The sequence below is a fragment of the Grampus griseus genome (assembly GCF_964374135.1).
Source record: "Grampus griseus genome assembly, chromosome: 7".
Classification (NCBI taxonomy): domain Eukaryota; kingdom Metazoa; phylum Chordata; class Mammalia; order Artiodactyla; family Delphinidae; genus Grampus; species Grampus griseus.
The window spans coordinates 21,041,419-21,062,982 of NC_139001.1; the positions used below are offsets into that span (position 1 = coordinate 21,041,419).

General features: G+C 47.4%; 1 protein-coding gene across 1 annotated transcript in view; it reads left to right on the forward strand.

Annotated features, from left to right (window-relative positions):
* The window catches only part of MARCHF4 (membrane associated ring-CH-type finger 4), a gene marked incomplete at its 3' end in the record, with an annotated part of 101,218 nt that overhangs the window by 55,942 nt on the left and 23,712 nt on the right, over positions 1 to 21,564 (forward strand). The window lies entirely within an intron of this gene.

Sequence of the window (21,564 nt, forward strand, 5' to 3'; positions counted from 1 at the left end):
GAATGAATGAATGAATACATGGAAATGTGGTCTTTTTCCTACACGCTGCTCGACAAATGGCTTAAACCTGTTTTCAATAGCGCTATCACAGGGGTCGCTGTGCACTGTGGTGCTCTGGAAACTCCCACTCTCATGTCAATGAACACAGCTCCCCTGTTATTTGTTTCAAATATTGGCATTCCTCATAGGATACATTTGAAGAAAAGTTTCCAGGTACTTTAAAAAAAAAGTATATTTAAAAACCACTCTTCTAGACCTTGCCCTTCCTGTCAGCTATCCCCTGCTCCCTCCCCTCTTCTCTTCCCTTCTTCCTTCCTCACAGAAACTTCCACAGAACTAATGCCTGGCAAAGGTTTAAAAATAGAAGCCCCTCTCCCTCCCCCTCTTCCTCCATTTCCTTTCCTTCCCATCCCCCCCATAATTTGTTGTAAAAAAGGAAACCGTCTGGATGTGCCCCACTGAAAAGACACGCTCTTCCTGACTAAATGAAACAACACACTGATGTATCCCTCCAGCCTGGTGGCCAAGCCCCCGTGAGTCACTATGCAGCAGCCTGCTCCTCTGCCCTGGGGGGCACGCACCCCCCCCCACCCCATGTGGCCACCTCATTCAGGTTTCCAGGTGGAACTCACGGGCACACATTGAAATGAACCTCTGAGGATACTTTAAGGTGCTACCAATAGAAGCTCCTCCCAAGGGGTCCCCTGGGACAGCTGTGGGACTCACCTACTCAAGAGGGGGGAGAAAGAGAGTCACACTGCCTGGGAGGGGCCGTGAGGCCTGAAGTCAGATGGCAGTCTGATGTGCTTTGTAAGCAGGGTGGGTGTATGAGAGAGAGAGAGAGATAGAGACAGAGACAGAGAGAGAAATAAGCAAGAGCCCAGAAGGTGTCATGGGGTATGTGTGCAGCCAGTGGACACTGTGCAATTATGAATGAAGAGTGAGACACTATGGCACAGAAGAAGAAAATAAATAAGAGCTTTTAACATTCAAAAGTTTAGTGTTCAATTCTCAGGTACATCACATAGCCTCTGCATGACATTGGACCAATGACCTCATGACTCCTAGCCTCTGTTCACTCATCTGGAAAGGGGATAATACTACTCACCTCTCGGCACTGTTGTAGGCTTAAAGGAGATCGTGTTTATTTGATGCCCACGTGCACTAGGCAGTTAATCAAGTACGCTTGTTCTTACGTGGCAGGATATCTTCACTCTGACGATATTTAGAAACAGTCAATAGAAGAAAAACGAGAGTGGCTAAAAAAACTGCCTTCAGTAAAATTTATAATTTATTACAAACTGGCAGAAGACTCACAGCTTCTTAACAAAATTCAGATCTGCAAACTTTGATCCAGAAAAAACAGTAAATTTGGAAGGATTGTAAAGGCCACAGAATAAAATTTTCAACAACAGAAGCTATAATTAGCTAATTTTAATATGGACCCAAACCAGATCAACGAATCAATGAGTTAACACATATTTTACTTATAAAATGATTTATCCCAGTGAAAAGTTTCAATAACATTAAATGAGAAATAGAAAAAAGTGGAAACAGTTTAACTGCTCTATTTTTAAAAAGATTGATCAAAAATTAAATTGGCTTAACGGAGTTCTCTTTGGAAAATACATTTTCAAAGAGGTTATAATGCATACATATCTCCCATTAAAACTTTGCATTTATAAATACAGAATCAGAATGTCCTTGGGCTGCAAATGGTGAAATGAAAACAATCTTTACCATGGTCATAATGATGATGATGTTGACTATCATGAAAAATATTTAGGTGAAAGAAGAGTGGGATTCGGTTGGGTAGATGTGTTGGGATGTCCTGATAAGAAAGGAGTGTTTAACTACAGGGGACGCCAGCATAAGAGGTATGTGGTCCCTCTGCCTCTTTATTCCTTAGGGTTTATACTGTGGCATTCCTCTGAGGGACTTAGACAAAAGGAAAAGGGAAGAGCGTAGGGAGATGCTTGGCGATGGCAAGCCCTTGATTCCTTCCACATGACTGGACCACCTATGACAGCCCCCAGAACAAGTTGCTCAATTTCCATACGGGTCTATGATAACTCTGGGTTGAGAGGTAATAGGCCAAAGATTCATGGGATGGAGCCCTTTCCCACAGAGTTTGAGTCTGTATGTGGATATTTGCTGTCTTGGCTGGAGCCAAAACGAGCCTGCCCATCCATTCCTCAGTGAGCCATTTATTTTATTTTATTTTTTTTTATTTTTGTCTGCGTTGGGTCTTCGTTGCTGCGTGCAGGTTTCCTTTAGTTGCGGCCAGTGGGGGCTACTCTTCGTTGCGGTGCGAGGGCTTCTCATTGCGGTGGCTTCTCTTATTGTGGAGCACGGGCTCTAAGCACGTGGACTTCAGTAGTTGTGGCGCACAGGCTTTGTGCTCCACGGCATGTGGGATCTTCCAGGACCAGGGGTGGAACCCGTGTCCCCTGCATTGGCAGGTGGATTCTTTTTTTTTTTTTATTATTTTTATTTTTGGCTGTGTTGGGTCTTCGTTTCTGTGCGAGGGCTTTCTCCAGTTGCGGTGAGCGGGGGCCACTCTTCATCACGGTGCGTGGGCCTCTCACTATCGCGGCCTCTCTTGTTGTGGAGCACAGGCTCCAGACGCGCAGGCTCAGTAGCTGTGGCTCACGGGCCCAGTTGCTCTGCGGCATGTGGGATCTTCCCAGACCAGGGCTCAAACCCGTGTCCCCTGCATTGGCAGGCAGATTCTCAACCACTGCGCCACCAGGGAAGTCCCCCTTGATGAGCCTTTTAGGAGCTCCTAAGCTTCCCAGTTTGGTTGTTTCAATCTATTCCCCCCTCTTTTTCTCTGCCTCTCCTCCATTCCTCTTGCCTCTGGCATTTTTGTCTGAGAGTTAGAGTCAGGGCAAGAAAGGTGATGCTCATGGTGAATAGGGATAGGGTTTTACTCCAGGAGAGGGAGGTGGGACAGGTCATGGGGGAAATTGTTGCAGAGGTGATGGAAAAGGCACCATGACCACATGAACATTCAGACAAACCCATAGTGTACAACCTTGAACTTATATCTGCCTACCCCTTCTCTGGCTCCACACACACTACCGCTCTTACCAACACAGATGTACATTGCCATATACCCTGATCATCCTCTGATCTTTTGTAATGCCTCTTCACCATGGCTTGCACACAGCCCTGCCCTCCTGCAGCTTGCAACTTAATATTTATCATTCTTCCAACAAGCATTCACTGATTGGAGCTATTAAAAATGCAATGGGTAGGGGCTTCCCTGTTGGTGCAGTGGTTGAGAGTCCGCCTGCCGATGCAGGGGACACGGGTTCGTGCCCCGGTCCGGGAAGATCCCACATGCCGCGGAGCGGCTGAGCCCGTGAGCCATGGCCGCTGAGCCTGTGTGTCCGGAGCCTGTGCTCCACAACAGGAGAGGCCACAACAGTGAGAGGCCCGCGTACCGCAAAAAAAAAAAAGCAATGGGTAGACATTATGGATGTGATAGTAAGCTCCTTGTAACTGAGAGGCTGGTGAACGATTAGAAGTGGCACATGTAGCATTCCTACTTGCTGAGTTGGATGGTTTCCATGGAGTCTGTGAATGTTTTCCACACTATCCTACAGTCTAGGACAGACTTAGCTGATGAGGATTTAAAAAGCAAAGACAAAAACAACAGAATAAAAACAAAAATAAATGATATTTACCTTACATAATATACATATCGGAGTAATTCATCCCTTTTGTCAGATGAGGGTTCAGGAAGAAAGAGGAAGGAAAGGGCAACCAACCATAAGAATAATTTTGCTCTCCCCGCTCCCCTCCCGCAAGGTTGGGCTGAGGGAAGTCTTGAGCCTTGATTTAATGACCTTTTGCTCTGGGTGATCATGTTCTGAAAAGACATAATTCAGGCCAAGAAAACTTGTAAAAACTCAAGATAGAGATCAGAAAGTTGATTTATAATTACAGTGTAAGACACTCCTTTTCAATACCTAGAGTGCTTATGTCCCCACGTCAAGGGGAGCTTGTTGTAGGATCTTATGTAGCTGAGAAGCTAAACAAAAGATAAGGAGCTTGCTTAGTGACATGGGGGCATGAAGAAGTGAATTAGATACTCTTTAAAAATAATTTGGGTCAAGCAATAGAAATCTACCCTTCTCCACTCTGAGGAGCAAATCTTTCCAGTGCCCTGAGGATTCCCATGGCTACATGTCTCTCCCTCTGCTGCGTTACAGATGCACAACCATAAATTGCTCTGTCTGGATCCTCTGCTTCAGAGCTCCGAGATGGGCATGGAGTTTCCAGTGGTTATTGTGCCACTTCCAGTAGCTCTCTTCATCTGTCCATGGAGTGTGCTCACTTCAGTTACAAAGAGCTCCTGTCCCTATGCCTTTGGCCTAGTTCACTTTCAAGCAATTCCTAGACTCGCGTTGAGTTGTTTTGCATATACAGAGCCTTTATAGAATCTTAAAAAGTCAGACACTGTCAGAGACTGGTAGAGATTATTTAATCCTGTGTCCTCCATTTAAACAATGAGAAAACAGAGACCCAGAAAGAGAAAGAGACTTGCCCAGTGGCAAGTAGAGGAGCCAGGACTCAAAGCCAGGCTTTCATCCCAGTGCTTCTTATTCACCTCTTACACCATTAGGGATGCACCCACTCTGGGCACTGGCACTCTCTGGGGCACTAGTGTTGCCCACCGTCTGTAAACTTACCCCCAGCCAAGTGGCCCCACCATGCTTTTCAGTACCTGGGACAGCGGAGAAAAAACAGGCTCTCTCTACAGGGACCCTGCCAATCTATTGCAGACTCAAGAAAAGTGAGAAAAATCATCCGTTGAAGGGGTGAGCTGATTTGTGCAACCAATTACTTCTTTAAATGGCTGTCCTGCTAATTTCCCAAATATAAATGGTCCAAGTTGGAAGAGATTAGGCACAGGAGACTGGACACCCAGTTGTGATCTGGGGACCAGGTTTGGTGGCAGAAAGGGCTGTTTCCAATAGCCTGTTCTGTCTTCTAAAATCATGCAAACATTCCATCTTCTTCTGGCTCTTTTTCCCAAAGGTCAAGGATTTTCATCTGCTTTATATATATATATATATATATATATATATATATATATATATATATATATATAAATTTACTTATTTATTTTAATTTATTTTTGGCTGCGTTGGGTCTTCGTTGCTGCACGCGTGCTTTCTCTGTTTGCAGCGAGCGGGGCCTACTCCTCATTGCAGTGTGAGGGCTTCTCATTGTGGTGGCTTCTCTTGTTGCGGAGCACAGGCTCTAGGCGTGCAGGCTCAGTAGTTGTGGCACGCGGGCTCTAGAGCTCAGGCTCAGTAGTTGTGGCACACGGGCTTAGTTGCTCCGCGGCATGTGGGATCTTCCCAGACCAGGGCTTGAACCCTTGTTCCCTGCATCGGCAGGCGGATTCCTAACCACTGCGCCACCAGGGAAGTCCCTAATCTGCTTTTTAAGGAGATGAAGTTCTCACCATTTCAGAGAGGATGCTGTGTATTTGTCACTTCCTTTATTCCATTTTCATTCCTATGTCCTGAGCTTAAACCAGAAAGATGTTTTATTTCCCAATGAAGAGATAGGAGGTATGAATAGGGGGAGAGGGCAGTGAGAGTAGAAACTGAGGGGTGTGTGTGTGTGTGTGTGTGTGTGTGTGTGTGTGTGTCTGCGTGTTGGTTAAAAATTAGAGGCTTGTCCTCATATCTTTATAAATTATAAAATTCCATTTTCAACAGTCTCCTTCAATGCATCCCTCCTCCCATAACTGAAATTGTGATAAACTTTCAAAAAATTTGATAATAAAAACCAAATATACAATAAAACTTTTTAGTAGCTATAAATGATTTTTTTCTTGCTTTACATTTTAAGGTATTAATGTAGCACAGTTTCCTTGAAAATTCTGAATATGTAACAAGCTTTTATCTCACAAAATAGTTTTCTGAAAGCATTGATTTTGCTTGTGTATTTTTTGTTTTTCTGCTTTGCTTTTCACCAACAAGTTCATTATACCACTAGGTCGACAGAGCACGGGTGGGTCAATGACCAGCTCCACTCCCCCTTCACTAAAAGTAATCATGAAAACACATTTATTGAGTCTCTACATTATTCTAAGCTTTTAAATCTGATTATTCTTTCCAACAGTCCTATTAGGTAAGTACTACTATTGCCCTCATTTTAGTGATGAAGAAAGTAAGGTACAGAGAGGTTAAATAACTTGCCCAGTAGTCCCCCAAAACCACACCATGCATCTTTGTGTATTTACACTAACAAACTCACACTGTTTTTTTTTCATAGTCAGGTCCACTGACCTACACACGTCACCCCATATGTGTGTTCTAGGAATTGCCATGGCAGAAAGAGCACACACATTGCCACCAGAACATGTCTTCCCCCACATTATCACATTAAGTTATTTAATTAAAAATTATTAACATTGCTCTGAAACTACAGTACAGGAATGTTGTGCCATTGCTTCAGACCACACGAATGGACACACGCACACACTCATACTGGGGGGATAAGCTTATATATGGAGGGCTCTCTGAGGTGGGTGATAGTGGTTTCTTGGTTATACAAGCGACAGTAACTATCTAGTGCTTCTCTCATGAAAGTCAGGGGAAGCACAGAGGTGAGGTCTGTGGGCTTGGTGCTCGTGTGCTGACCACCCCCAGTGCACTGTGTGAGAGAGTCCTTGACCCTGGCTGGAGTCCAGCCCTGGAACTGGAGCAGTGGTGCTGCAGCCAGGATGACCCCTGAATGTGGTGGGTCTTTACCGCCATGCACCTCCTCAGGGCCTTTCCCTTGAAGCTTCTCTCACCTGTTTTGGGGGAGAGGACCAACTCTTTTGCGCACCTCCTGCCATGATGCTTTCACAGCCAATTAAAATTCTATTCCATTCCCAGCGAGGGAGCTGGCAGCTTTGGGTCTCCCCAGCAGGATGGACTGGCTGCAATTAATGTCTCTTCTGGAGCCTGATTAGCTAAGGGGAGGCCAGGATACTTATCCTACCCGCAAGGCCACCTTTAAATTAGGAAATGGAGATTCCCCATCTTGTTGCCTCTACTCAGAGTCATCAGTTAATGCAAACGTGCTAACCCTTTCTCTTTCACTCTTGGGAGTGGAGTTGGATCAGAGAGCCAGAGATCATCTCTCAACGGCACAGTCCCAGGAATAAAGGGAAGGGGAGACTCCTTGATTCCTTTATACAAATTCCAAATCATTGGAATAAATTGAAAGCCTACTCTCTTAGGCACAGGCTAGGAGTTGGGGATTCAACAGAAGCCACAGGTATAACATTTAGTGTTTCTATGTTGAAGCTTTGAACGTGGATGGTAATGAATAAGAATAATGCATTTAAGAAAAAAGAGAAAGTCAAAATGGTGGAAAAGGAGAAGGAAATTAATACATATGGGAAGTTTGTTATGTGCCGGATATTTTACATTTATTACAGCACGGATCTTACAAAAACTGCATTTTTACAGATGACGGAAAGGCTCAGAGAGGTTAAGAAAATTATCCAAGGTCACAGAGCTAACATGATAAATTGATTGTACAAATAGCCCTAGATCTTTACGCTTCCCTGTAGACACTTCCTTTTGTAATGCCTACTCACACTGACTCTGAAATAGACAGATGACTTGCTTTGGCCAATGGAACATTAGTAAATTTGAGGTAAGCAGAGACTTTAAAAGTTCTTGTGCATCAGGGCTTGCCCTCTCTTGTTGGTGGGAACTCTTCCCCCATCATGTGAACAAGACTGAGCAATCCTACTGGATGCTAAGAAACACATGAGCAGAGGAGGACCAGCCCTCCTAGATCAGCCAGACTCTAGCCGACTCCAAGATGCATGGGCGAGCCCAGCCAAGGCTCAGCAAACCAGACTAGCAGGGCCCCTCAGCCAACTTACAGCCTCGTGAAAAATAATACATGGTGATATTTTAAGCCATTAATTTTGGGGTACATATGCAAGAGCAGCTTGAACTAACTGATACAGCTAATAAATGGCAGAGTCAGAAGTTGTTTGATCTTAAAGCGTGTGCGTCATCCTTGTCATGAAACTTGTCATGAAAAAATAGGAAAAGGCTGAAATCGTAGCAGGGAAAATACAGGTTCGATTATGATACGTTTTTAACAACCAAGTTGCCCAGTCATACAAGGGTGTGGCATTCTCATATGTAGGAATCTCAAAGAGGAGGGGTGGGCAATCATCCAGGTGCAGGGTCTTAAGAGCGGGGCCCTTCAGACCCAAGAGCCTTAGCCTCGTAGATTGCCATCTCAGAGACTGGGCCACGCTGAGACTCTTGACAAGAATACTCTGAGTCATCCCTATCATCTACCAGCTCCTTGGAGAAGGAATACCCCACAGCACCCAGGCTAAGATTCTGCAGCCTCCAGCTGGCTCGGTGCCCCCTGGTTCTCTTTCATGGCTGAGACTCTCCCCCAAGATTGCCTTGGTTGCAATGCTGCAAATTCCTGACTCAGCCCCAGTCCTGAAGCCACCTCCTGTGCTTTCCCTACAGTGGAAAGAAAGGTAGAGAGGAAGAGACTGCCTGCATTTCTGTGCCTTCCTTCTCAGGGTCATAGTCATGGCACTACTGACAGTTGTTCATGAGAATGTGGAAAAAGGACAAGACCTTAAATAGGGGCCAATAGCAACAGGTACAGACACATTGGAAGAATATGGATGGAAACTGGCTTGTCTTTCTGAAGACCAGTTTGGACTTCAGAATGTATTAAGAGCCTTAACCATGTCCATGCACTCTGAATTAGCAATTCCATTCATTCCTGTCTTCTAAGGAAATAATCATGGATATGATGCACAAAATCATAGATCACCATGAGAAATTTTTCATGACATAGTGTGAAAGGAAAAATACAAGTTAGGGACTTCCCTAGTGGTCCAGTGGTTAAGACTCTGCACTCCCAATGCAGGGGGCCTGGGTCCGATCACTGGTCAGGGAACTAGATCCCGCATGCCACAACTAAAGATCCCCCATGCTGCAACTAAAGATCCCACATGCTGCGGCGAGGATCCTGCATGTGGCGACAAGGATCCTGCGTGCCGCAGCTAAGACCCAGTGCAGCCAAATAAATGAACGAATAAATATTTTTTTAAAAAGTATTAAAAAAAAGAAAGAAAAAATACAAGTTAAATACTGGCTGTAAATTATGATCCTGATTTGGGGGAAATTATGTGTGCATGGGGGGGCTATAGTTAAGAGGAAAATTTTGATTTATTATAAATCTCTATATATTTTTAAGATATAGCCTTTTCTGTCTCAGCCTCCAGACATGTGGATCCTTGGCTGTCTTGGACGTAGCAGGGAAACTTACCTTAAAAACCTACAAGGGGGGGGGCTTCCCTGGTGGCGCAGTGGTTGAGAGTCCGCCTGCCGATGCAGGGGACGCAGGTTCGTGCCGCGGTCCAAGAAGATCCCACATGCCGCGGAGCGGCTGGGCCCGTGAGCCATGGCCGCTGAGCCTGTGCGTCCAGAACCGGTGATCCACAACGGGAGAGGCCGCAACAGTGAGAGTTCCGCGTACCTCAAAAAAAAAAAAAAAACCTACGAGACTGGTTAAGGTCTAGAAAAAAAGTGGCTGAAATGATGCATGACATGAGAATAGGATTTAAAACTAGAATTTTTCAGTTGAAGGGACCACTGCTGAGGGGAAGATGAATAAAGTTTTAAACAATCATGAAGTATAAGGAGAGAGAGAACATGGACTGGGTTGCCAAATCCCAGAAAAAAAATTGTTTTGAAACAAGTCTTGATTTCTTGCTTAACCACCTTGTCACCTGAAAGAGGTTAAAGGCAAATAAAAGGAAGTAATGTTTTACATACCGCCACTAATTAAATGAAATCAGGCCTAAACACCATGGTGAAGGCTGAGAATCTGGGTAGGTTTGAGGAAGTGTTTCCTAGCGTGTGTGTCTCCTGGGCAGGTGCCGGAGAGCCAGAGCTCGACCAAGGATGCTAAACAGCTCCTAAAGGGAGACGGTGGGCTACAGTCAGCATCCTTTGGAGGGAAGCACTGCTGGTCCATAAATATCCCCCCGTCTTTAAGTGTAGAGGCTTAGGCTGTTCTGTAAGCTTTGGCCTTGTCCTGCATTGGTTTTCATGATATGGATCTGAAAGGGCAGACTGGAAGCACTGGTAAGCACGGGAGACTCTGGGGTCCCCCTCCCCAGCGTTATCTCAAACTGGAGCACCCCATCTGTCAAGGATGGTCCTTGACAGGCAGTCTGACCAGAGGCTGGAGGATGGATGGAGAGAAAGGTCTTTGAAGGCCACGCCCCTTCCCAGCTCCAGAAGTAAGAGATACAGAATTCTTCCAAAGAAAAAGTAAAATTGCCAAGATGACAGAAGCTACAACCACTTGGAGCAGCTTAGCAGAAGCTTGGAGTCAACAGACTGGCATCTATTCACACGCCGCCGTAGTAATTCCAATTCTCCTTAGCAGGCTTATTCCTGACGGGGAACTGGGGCCAAGGCTTCAGGAATAGTACACTTCCTTGAGAGGTGTGAAAAGAACTGGGCTGAACTTTCAGCAGACTCTGGAATGGGTATCGCCTGGGGAGAGGCATCAGTATCGAGGGATGTGGGACCAACTCTTTGAAGCTCTGAACCCAGAGAGGGAGATGTCTGTCCTTTTTTCCTGTTTCAGTGTTGCCCCACTGCACCACCCTAGAAAAGGCCACTGCCCTCTCTGGGCTTCAGTCTAAATGGAATATAATCTGAACAAAGTTCGTCATGAAGTAGAAATACAAGTCTTATACAGAGAAAGAATTGAAAAGCATTTCAACGTTTACTGCAGCCTCTTTAAAAAACAGGCAGAGGAAATTATAGGGCAAAAATCTCCTTTCCCCCCTCATACTTCCCTTTCCTTGCTAAGCTGTCTATTACACAGATCATATTAGCCACTCTGCCCTCCTTCCCTGCAGTACCAAGGGCACCGCAAAGCTCTCAGTTGGGCTATGAACACACAAATTCACAACCTTACCTGAAAGAGGAGTGGTAGTTGTAAACACTCACAGCTTAAGACCTTTTCTTTACCCCGTATCAGGGGGTAGAGACACATGCGCGTGAGGGAGGAAGATTTGGGGAGGGAGGGGTCTTACGAAACACTGAGACACCTGGGTGGATGGAGAGCTGGGGTAGCTGTTTTATCCTTCCCTCTCCCTGTAATAAGGAGGCAGTTAGCAGGAGGTGATTGAGTAATTGCCCTCACCTTGCCATTGACTTGTACCCTTGGCTTGGCCTGACTTGTGGGAAAGAAAGAGAACACGGTGACCTGGAATCTCTGAAATTTCAGCCTGGTGGCCTGGAAGCTTGGAAACAGGCCCAGCCCACTGCTGTACGCAAATAGTCCAATTCTGGCCAGCAAGGTTTATCAAAGTTATGTTTGCCTATTAAGTCAGGCAAAGGACTGAGGGCAAATCAGCCTTTAATTTTACCTCTTTGGTAATAATGGCAATGGTAATGGTAAGTTGTACAGAAAGATACATGGACAGTATATGGTACATTTAGGTCATTAGAAATACGGATATGATTATGAATGGCCACAGAACATATGACCTTCTCTCTTTCTGCCAGCCCTTGGGGCACTTGGTTTGTTTATTATGCTGATCATGCTTGACTTTACGGAACTGGATGTTATTTAAATTCAATTATTGTAAGGTTAAGTCCTCCTTCCTAGTACCAGTTGAGTAAATTTAGAGGCAGTTCGAGGGAATAGGTACATTTGTCTTATACCAGACATAAGGGAGAAAAGCACTGCAGGAATAAAATAATTATCATGAAAATAGAAAAACGTGGTTCAGAGGGTTTGGTTTGGGTTTTTGTGTTTGTTTTCCATGTCTCTTTTTGTATCCCTTTTTTAGAACTGATGAACAGGAAAGCTGGAAAATTTTCTATGAAGAGGGCGGCAGATAATGTGTGTGTGTGTGTGTGTGTGTGTGTGTGTGTGTGTGTTTGTGAAAGTAAGCTGCTGGTATGAGAGAACTAGAAATAATTATGCAGTTAATTGAATTCAGTGTAGATAACTAGAGCTCATTAAGACCTTAAATCTTTTTTTTTTTCTACTTAGTAATAGAGTCTTTCATTTTTTAAATCGAATTATCTTGCAACAATTCTCTATTTATTCTACCAGTATTGACACACTGTGGGTCTCCTAAAGCCAGGCTGTGGCCTTGGTGCCATTGAGAGGGGAAGTGAGAAGCTTGGGCCTGGCCTGGCTGGAAATGGACCATGGCTCCATCCAGAAAACAACTTGCTGCCTGTACACGGCCTGACACAACACGCAGAGAATTCAGAACGGCTTGTCTGTATGTAATAGTGGATTCTAGGGCCATGGGGATCTTTGAAGGTCATCATGTCAATCAACCTGCCTCCCAGAGAGAAGCGGGAAGCTTGCTTTATCACCCTCCTGGACAGCAGGAGCCACACCCCCTCCTGTTTATCTACCACAACCTTTGCTGGTAAGAACATCCTCACGTCCTCATGATAGGTCATCTTTCTTTTTTATTTTCTTTATTTTTTTTGGCGGGGGGGGGTTCGCGGACCTCTCACTGCCGTGGCCTCTCCCGTTGCAGAGCACAGGCTCCGGACGCGCAGGCTCAGTGGCCATGGCTCACGGGCACAGCCACTCCGCGGCACGTGGGATCTTCCCGGACCGGGGCACGAACCCGTGTCCCCTGCATCGGCAGGCGGACTCTCAACCACTGCGCCACCAGGGAAGCCCGATAGGTCACCTTTCTTGATCCCGATTCCAGGGTACATTGACCTCTGTCCCGTCTGTGGAATCAAGAAATCACTGCCTGGTGTCCTGCAGGAAGAAGACACTGAAAGCTTCTAGGTTTTCCTTCTGTTCACTGACCCCATCTGTGTTCCCCGTTTGTCTCCTCCCTCCCAGCTTTGTTCCCCCAACCCAGATCACAGCTACACAAATAGTTGGTCGATATCATGGACCAGTTTGGTGGTGCCCATGAAGTTGGGAGGATGTGTTATTGAGAAGCCTTCCTGTTAGCTGGTCCCCCGGAATATGTGGAGTCCCGGGAGTGGTACCAGACAGTTCTCTGCTTTCCTTGTCAACCATCTTTCCTTATAGAGACTACCTAGCATGGGCACTGAGGAGTCTCGACTCTCCTTGGCGTTCCTCCTAAGGCTCCTCCACAATCTCAGTGAACTTTCCTATTCCTGTGCCCATTCCTCCCACTCCAATATGCACAGGTTCCACTCCACTCAAGAGGGGAAATTCTAGGGGCTTCCCTGGTGGTGCAGTGGTTGAGAGTCCGCCTGCCGATGCAGGGGACACGGGGTCGTGCCCCGGTCCGGGAGGATCCCACATGCCGCGGAGCGGCTGGTCCCGTGAGCCATGGCCGCTGGGCCTGCGCGTCTGGAGCCTGTGCTCTGCAACGGGAGGGGCCACAACAGTGAGAGGCCCGCGTACCGTAAAAAAAAAAAAAAAGAGGGGAAATTCTGATTTTAAGGCGTTAGGTCCTCTGAGTCTTCACAGTGGAGCATCTACAAGGCAAGTGAAACTTTCCTTATTAATACAGACCACATCTCAGAGAAAACTTTAATGCATTCCTATGCTTATAAAAATCTGTCTCCTTTTTTTTTTTTTTTTTAATTTGGCTACGCCACGCTGCTGGCAGGATCTTAGTTCTCTAACCAGGGATTGAACCTGAGCCCTTGGCAGTGAAAGCACTGAGTCCTAACCACTGGACCGCCAGGGAACTCCCCCAAATCACTGACTCTTAATTTTGACTTAACAAGTGTCTCCCCCCAGCCAAGGGTGGGAGTGAGAGGGGGAGTTAGAACCACTCTGTCCCCACCGTAGCCACCACATCAGTTAATACCCGGTGAACACTGCCTGGAATTGGGTTCGGAGGAGAGGGGCAAAGGGGAACAGCGTTTCTGCCGTTGCGTTCATACATGAGCAGGGATTCAGCAAGGCCATCTCTCTTTGTCAGGGCTGGAAAGGTAAGGATCTGATGAACAAGGCTGCTGGGGATGGGAGAAGGGATGGGAGGCAGGGGTCACGGGGGTGGGCAGAGATGCTGTGGGTGTGGGCAGCCCGATGGACAGAACTGGTTTCAGAGCCTCACCCTGCCTTTCTCTTGAGCAGGTAACAAGCTCTCTGAGTGGGTGCGCTCATAGAGTAAAGCAGAAGTAATTGTTAGCCTCATTCAGTTATTGAGGTAGTAGATGATATAACGTCTATAAAAGCACTTTGTTAGAACCGTGAGATGTTTATAACATTAGGATTATTAATAAGAAGGGAATCTTATTCAAAGGAGAGAGAAAGGAAGGAAAGAAATTGATCAGTGTTTGAAGTAGGTGAGAAGGTGGCCTTAGAGACAAGGAGATCAGCCATAACCTCTGTCATAACCCTTTCCATGTTCGTCTGGCATCTACTGAGACCTTATTGCGTGCCAGGCAGGGTGGCACACCCTCATAATATAAGCTTTCATATTATAGAATTTCTTACAGACTAGCTTATGTAACCGTTACTTTGCTTATCTGTCCTAACCTGTGTTGTACCAGCGCCTTTCTATGATGTACTTAAACAGGTGAATTCTCCTTGCACAAGGGTAAGAAAGCTGAAGCTCCAACCCAGGAATATAAAATTCTTTTGTTTCAGCAGACCCAGTACCAGAAATAGCATTCCTCGTATTAAAACTCTCCCAGATGACTGTTTTATGCCAGTTCTCAGACCCCCAACACCCCCTCCATCACCTTCACTCTCAGTCCATGGCTTTGCTTAGTCTAGAAAATGGAAGAAAGAGAAAGAAAACTTGCCAAATCCACGGTCAATTCTCAGTTCTTATCCAGCTGGACCCAACAGCAGCTTCTGACAGGGCTCCCTGTTTCCTGAAAGGCTTTGTCTTCTTCCTCGGCTTTTGGAACATCACATTCTCTTCTCAGCCCACTGACCTTCCCTGTCAGGTTCTTCTGGTTCTTTCCCATCTCCTAAGCTCCGACATCTTGGCATCCTCCAGGAAACATCCCTCGTATCCCTCCCTTTTCCCACCTGGGCTCATGGCTTGAAACACCATTTGTATGCCAGTGACTCTCAAATGTATATCTTGAGCCTGGAACTCTCCCCTAAAGCCCAGACAAATATATATTGCCATCCCAATTTCATGTCTTCACTTGGACATTTAACAGGCATCTCAAAATTTACACATCTCCAAATGAGCTCCCAATCTACCCTCCAAAACCTGCCCCCCGCCTCAGTCTTCCCCATCTCAACTGAAGGCAACACTCCAGGCTTCTCACTGCTCAGACCTTCATCATCCTTGACTTTTCTCCTCTCATCCACCACACCCAATCCATCAGCAAATCTTAATATCTGTATCTTCAAAAATATACCCAGAAACTTCCTCAGAACTTCCATTGCTATCTTCAAAAGTATATCCAGAAGTTTCTCAGAACTTCCATTGCTACCCTACTCGTCCAAAACACCATCACCGCTCACCTGGATTACAGCCTCCTGGCTCCCTACTTGGATCGTAGTTCCTCCTGGTCTATTTTCAATACAGTAGCCAGAAGCATCCTGTCACACGTGGTCAGATCATGTCACTCTCCTCTGCTCAAAACAAGCTCATGATTTCCCATTTCCTTCACAAAAAATGCCAAGTCATTAAAATGGCCCACAAGCCTTGTCTGACTTGTCCCCCATTCTTGATCCCCATTATATCTCTGACCTCATGTCCTAATCGCTGTCCTTCCATTCACTCTAGCCCAGACGCACCAGCCTCTTTGGTGCTAGGTATGCTTCTGCCTCAGGACATTTGCACTTGATGTTCTCTCTGCCCAGAGCCCCATAGACCTGCATGGCTTGCTCCTTATCATCCTCAGGTCTTCACTCAAATGTCCCCATTTTTAGAATTTCAACTTGTCCCCTCCCTGGTATTCCATTTTCCTTTTCCCTGCTTTTTTTTTTGGCTGTGTTGGGCCTTCGTTTCTGTGCGAGGGCTTTCTCTAGTTGTGGCAAGCAGGGGCCACTCTTCGTCGCGGTGCGCGGGCCTCTCACTATTGCGGCCTTTCTGGTTGCGGAGCACAGGCTCCAGATGCGCAGGTTCAGTAGTTGTGGCTCACAGGCCTAGTTGCTCTGCAGCATGTGGGATCTTCCCAGACCAGGGCTCGAACCCATGTCCCCTGCATTGGCAGGCAGATTCTCAACCACTGCGCCACCAGGGAAGCCCTTCCCTGCTTATTTTTCTCCATAGCACATAACAACATCTCAGGTACTTATAGTTTACTTGTTTATCGTCTTAAAACGTCTGTCCCTCTTGACTAGAGAATTTTGATTAGTAGCATTCACTGCTGTAGCCCTGTCACCTAGAAGAGAACTTGGAACATACTAGATGTATATTTGATGAATAAACGAATGATTGAATGAGGCCCAGAGAGGTTAAGCAACTTGCCCAGGATCACACAGATTATAAGAGCCTGGGTATACCCGAATCTGTGTGGGATTAGGGTCCAAGCTCTTAACCACCATGTTAGTCTCAATAAAGGGAAATGTCCCTAAACTGCACCCCAAGGCTACTGTTTCCTTTGTTCTGAACTCCCAGAGCTGCAAACTACAGCAGGACTGGGACTGTCTTTTCTTCACTAGACTATTTTTTTCTTTCTGCTCAGTGGCAAGGATGCCTGGTGCCCATGTGGGTGGAAGGCGAAGTCTTTGGCTTACCTGACACTGCCATGGCAACTAGGTAACCTAAGGACTCCAGAAGCAAGTCCTTTCAGACTGAGGGGAGAAGAATTGAAGCAAGGCAGAAATACACAGAAAGAAATCTGTGAATGGAGACATGACTGGAGTCTCGCGCCTGCAGCTTGCTGTGTTACTTGGCAGCAAGGAAAATCCATCCTGTTCTCTTCCCCACACACCAGCTCAGCCACAGCCACGGGCTATGGATAACCTCGTCCTGGCATGACCCCACTTAACCCATCCAAGCGGCCTCCTGTTCAGCCTCCCCAGGGAAAGAGGGCCCCCAAACACTCTCAGTGATCCCTGGTAACACAGAGGACAGTCCTGGGCCAGAAGGGAGACCTGTGTTCCGACCCCTTACCCACCTCACCAGGGTGGACTCTCTTAGGCATTTCTTTTATCTCAACCTCCCTCTAGGCTTAGTTGACCCTTTACTTAAGGCATGGCTCCCGTCTTACCTATTTGATCATCGGAGCATAGGTTAGAGTTGTAGTAGAAAAAACTGTGAAACTAAAGTCCTTATGGAAAGGCGAGTTAGAATTGGAATATTTTCACAAGAGGACTTACTTGGGCCAGGCTCTGTGTCCAGCACTTTGCATGCATGATCTCACTCCATTCTTACAGACAGGCTTTGAGGAGGTAAGAGTTGCCTGCAACGGAAAGATGAAGAAACAGAGCCTCACAGAGGTTAAGAGACTTGCCCAAGTTCGCACAGCCAGTAAGAGCTGAAGAGGCATTTAAACCTAAGGACTTGGTCTCCCCAAACCATGCTCTTCACCCGTCCCTTACACTGTGTCCCATGGGGGCCCGGTGATAAGAGAAGATCCTTCTTTCTTGCCTTAGTCATTCCCAGGGTCGTCTCCGGGCCCCAAAGCTCCAAGCTGTTCATTGAGGAAGTGTCTGGTGCCCTTGGCATTTAATGAGCTGTTCTGTGCTGTGGAGTTTACTGAACACTGCAGACAAGTCCGTAATAATCCTCCAGCGCAAAGGCTGGACCCTCAGGAGCTGGGCCACAGGGCCTGTCCTCTGCCTTACCCTGGTGCCTGTCCAGCCAGTAAGTGCACCTTTATTGTGCAGCTATGACGTGCCCAGTCCTGTGGGTTATGCAGGAGCACCCCAAATCCCAGAGGAAACAGCTGAAGACTGATTAAGGGCCAAACTGTGGGTGATGACGCAGGGAGAGAAGATGGGTCTGTAGCTGGCAGTCATGGGAGACTTGGCGGAAGGGCTGGAGCTGGACCACAGAAGAGACCCATGGGCACAGGTGTGGGTTCAGAGTCTGATGTCAGAAAGACCCAGCTTTACATTCGGGCCATGCCACTGGTTGGCTGAGTGACCACTTTTTTTAAAAAATAAATTTATTTTATTTACTTATTTTTGGCTGTGTTGGCTCTTTTCTGCTGTGTGCAGGCTTTCTCTAGTTGCAGCGGGCGGGGGCTACTCTTCTTTGCGGTGTGCAGGCTTCTCATTGTGGTTGGCTTCTCTTGTTGCGGAGCACGGGCTCTAGGCGCGCGGGCTTCAGTAGTTGTGGCGCATGGGCTTAGTTGCTCCGCGGCATGTGGCATCTTCCCGGACCAGGACTCCAACCCGTGTCCCCTGCATCGGCAGGCAGATTCTTAACCACTGTGCCATCAGGGAAGCCCCTGGCTGAGTAACCTTGAGTTGGTCATTTAACCTTTTCAATAGGCGTCTCTGTTATACTGAGAGATGTTTATCACCTCAATTTCCACGTTCCACCATTTTAACTTTTAATAGAGTTTACTGCAAAGAACACCTTCCTTCAGTCTAACCTGAACCTGTCTGGCTATTGGCTCATTTCCATTTTTCCTTTCTTGAAGAAGCACAGGTTGACCAGTCAAAGATGGTACAGTGTCCAGGTTCAGACCTCTTAGAAGTCCTAAACACAAAAGAGATTATGGCCCTCCACCCCAATGTACATAAAAATATGCTAAACATAGGTAAAAAGCTTACGTGAATGCCAAGGTTAAAACAGCTTCTCTGCAGGTTCTTCTTTCTAAAATCCTGCATTGCTTCCTTCATCGAAGTTAAACTTTTCTAACAGCTTTGGTGTCCTTGCTTTCTAATATTTGTGGCACCAAGAAAGCAAGTCCCCGTCCTGCCTTTTGGGTTGACTGGTGCCAAGGGAGAGCGTGGGGGACCGGGAGCTCCAGGGGAGACAGCATACCTTTGGCCTCTCGGCCTGTGGCCAGGCACTGGGACCAGGCCAGGTCATGCTGCCTCCTTCTCTAGATAACTCGGGGGCTCCAGTGATGGTCCCACATCCACAGCCACGATGGAGAGCCCAGGTCTTGTCATCAGTTATGCCTGGCCAGCGGCTCTTCCTCCCTTGTCTCGTGGCTGCCGTTTGGAAAGCAAGGAGAACGGCCTTTGCTATTGTCTGGCACTGTTGCCAGGGACCGGACGTAATGTCTCTTACTTGACTGGCAACTTGACATGGCTGCTTAACAACCCGATTAATCAAACCCAGCTCATCATTTAGAATGAACGAGCCTAAGAAATACTTCCATGAATAATGAGGGCTTTTGCCTCTCCCTCAGCACCTCTCCCCAACCTCCCCCTCCTATTTTTTTCTCAGAACCACACAGCAGCTTCTCAATACCAAGGGCCTCAATGGCTGTGGTGAGTGCCCAGCAATGTGGGCATCTCCTGCCTGTTCTACTTCTCTCCCTGGAGCCACCGCTGCCCACCTGGAGCCAGAGGCTGGCCATGTCCTAGAGGAGCAAAACCTCTTATTCATCAAACAGCTGTGTGTGCACTGCACTGTTAAAGTTGGATGGAGTGTGGGATTTCCCTGGCGGTCCAGTGGTTAAGACTCTGTGCTTCCACTGCAGGGGGCGCAGGTTCGATCTCTGGTCGGGGAATTCGGACCCCACATGCCATGGGGCATGGCCACAAAAAAAAAAAGTGGGATGGATTGTCTAATTGTTTCAGGCACTGTACTAGGTGCTAAGGGTGCAAAGATGGATATAAGATACAAATGCTTCTGTGAAGGGTCACACTGTAGTGACCCAGAGACACACGGGGGAAGTGCTCTCACAGTGGGTATAGGCAGGCTCCAGGCTTTCAGCCACAGTGAGGGGGCCTGTCAACACTGGAGGATCAGAGTGGGGAACCAGGGAGGACTTTATGGGGATGAGGCACCCTGAGCATATCTGCCACCATGTTCCTTCATTGTACATATATACAGGGAGTGCTGGGCACTGAGTGGGGTGCTGGGGTCCCAAGGTCAACAACATGGACATGGTTCCCATTCTTATGGAGTGGGCAGTCTCATCCCCGCTCCTCAGGGCCAGGCAGGAAACCTGAGCAGACACCTGACTTATGTTTTCACTCACTCAAACACAAAGGTTGTTGAGGACCTGCTGAGAGTAAGCTAGGCGCTGGGGGAATGGGGTGCAAAGATGAATGACCCCCACCATACCTGCCTTCCAGGCCTCCTCTGGGAGGTAGACAGGCATATGCAGAGAGCCTCATAAGGTTGTGCTGATAAGGCCCTCAGCGATCAAGGCATTGCACTCAACCTAGAGAAATCAGGGATGACTCCCTGTAGGAGGTGGCTTTGGAACCATCATGAAGACAGAGAAGCAGTTTGACAGGTATACCAGGTGCCAAAGGACACTCTAGAACACATCCAGCCCAAGGGGCAGTCTTTGAATGATAGAAATTGAAGTGAAAGATGATTCCAAGCATCTTGGGAGAAAATGGCTGGTTCTACAGTTTACAGCCAAGAGCATGATTAAATATACAAATGAAGCCCTGTAAGCACAGGTCAGGAGCTCCTGTGCCTGTTTATTCAAAGTTGGGAACAAGATGTGGTTTCCTGAATAGTGAAATCCCCAAACTAACAGAGACATGGCTTAAATGGCCGTATCTCAAATACATCAGCGTGGGGAGTAGGGAACGGGGCTGTGCATGGCAGCTCCTGGGTCCTTTGATAGGAGTGAGGCAGAAGACATTTTCCCAAAATAGATGAGTTGGGGGAGGGAGGGCATAGGAAGTAAGGAAGGGGGAGGCCATGGGATAGGTCAGAAGGGAGCACAGGGCGGGGAGTTGGGTGGGCCCCACTTCTGAAGTCCCTGAGAAGGTATATGAAGGCATTGGGTGGACAGGAGTCAGCAAGAAGAAATGATAGACCCTGAGTGAGGAGGGAGAAAACGAACACACAGGGGGAGAGAGGGGAAAGGGAGGAGAGAGGAGAGAAGAGGAGTCAGCGAGGGAGGCTCAGGGAGGTCCTCTGGGGCTGTAGCATCAGGCCCAGCAGGAAGCAGACGCAGGCTTCAGTCATGGTCATGTGACGTATGGTCGCGGGGTGCTCTGGGGACTGAACTCAGCTCTGCGGTCCACTCACAAGGGGCTTCAAATCCAGCCACCGCCTTTGCCTCCCTGCCTGAAGGCCTGAGCCAGGCTGGGCTTCCCAGTCACTCCCAACCAGGCCCGAGGGACGTGCCCAGAGGGCCCCAGGCCTTCCGAGAGGGCACCTGCCCAGCCTCCTAGGTCCCCAGGATTCAGGCCTGCCTCCTATGTTTTTGTCACTCTGGGACCAGGGGCAAGAGGCTTCACAGAGCGGACCTGGGTCTCTACGGGCCGTCCTTCAGAAGAGTGCGAAAGCTCAGGACCGGAGCTCCGGACTCAGGCAAAATGATCCTCACGATACACCGTATTCAAAACGCGGATTCGCTGTTGACATTTGACTGTGGGGATGTTTTACGTTGAAAAGTGCCACCTAGATTCCCACATGTGCAGCCGGTAATGGCTGTCCCTGCAACTGGGGTCTGCGCCCTCCGATCCGTCCTAATCTCCACCAGCTGGCTTCTG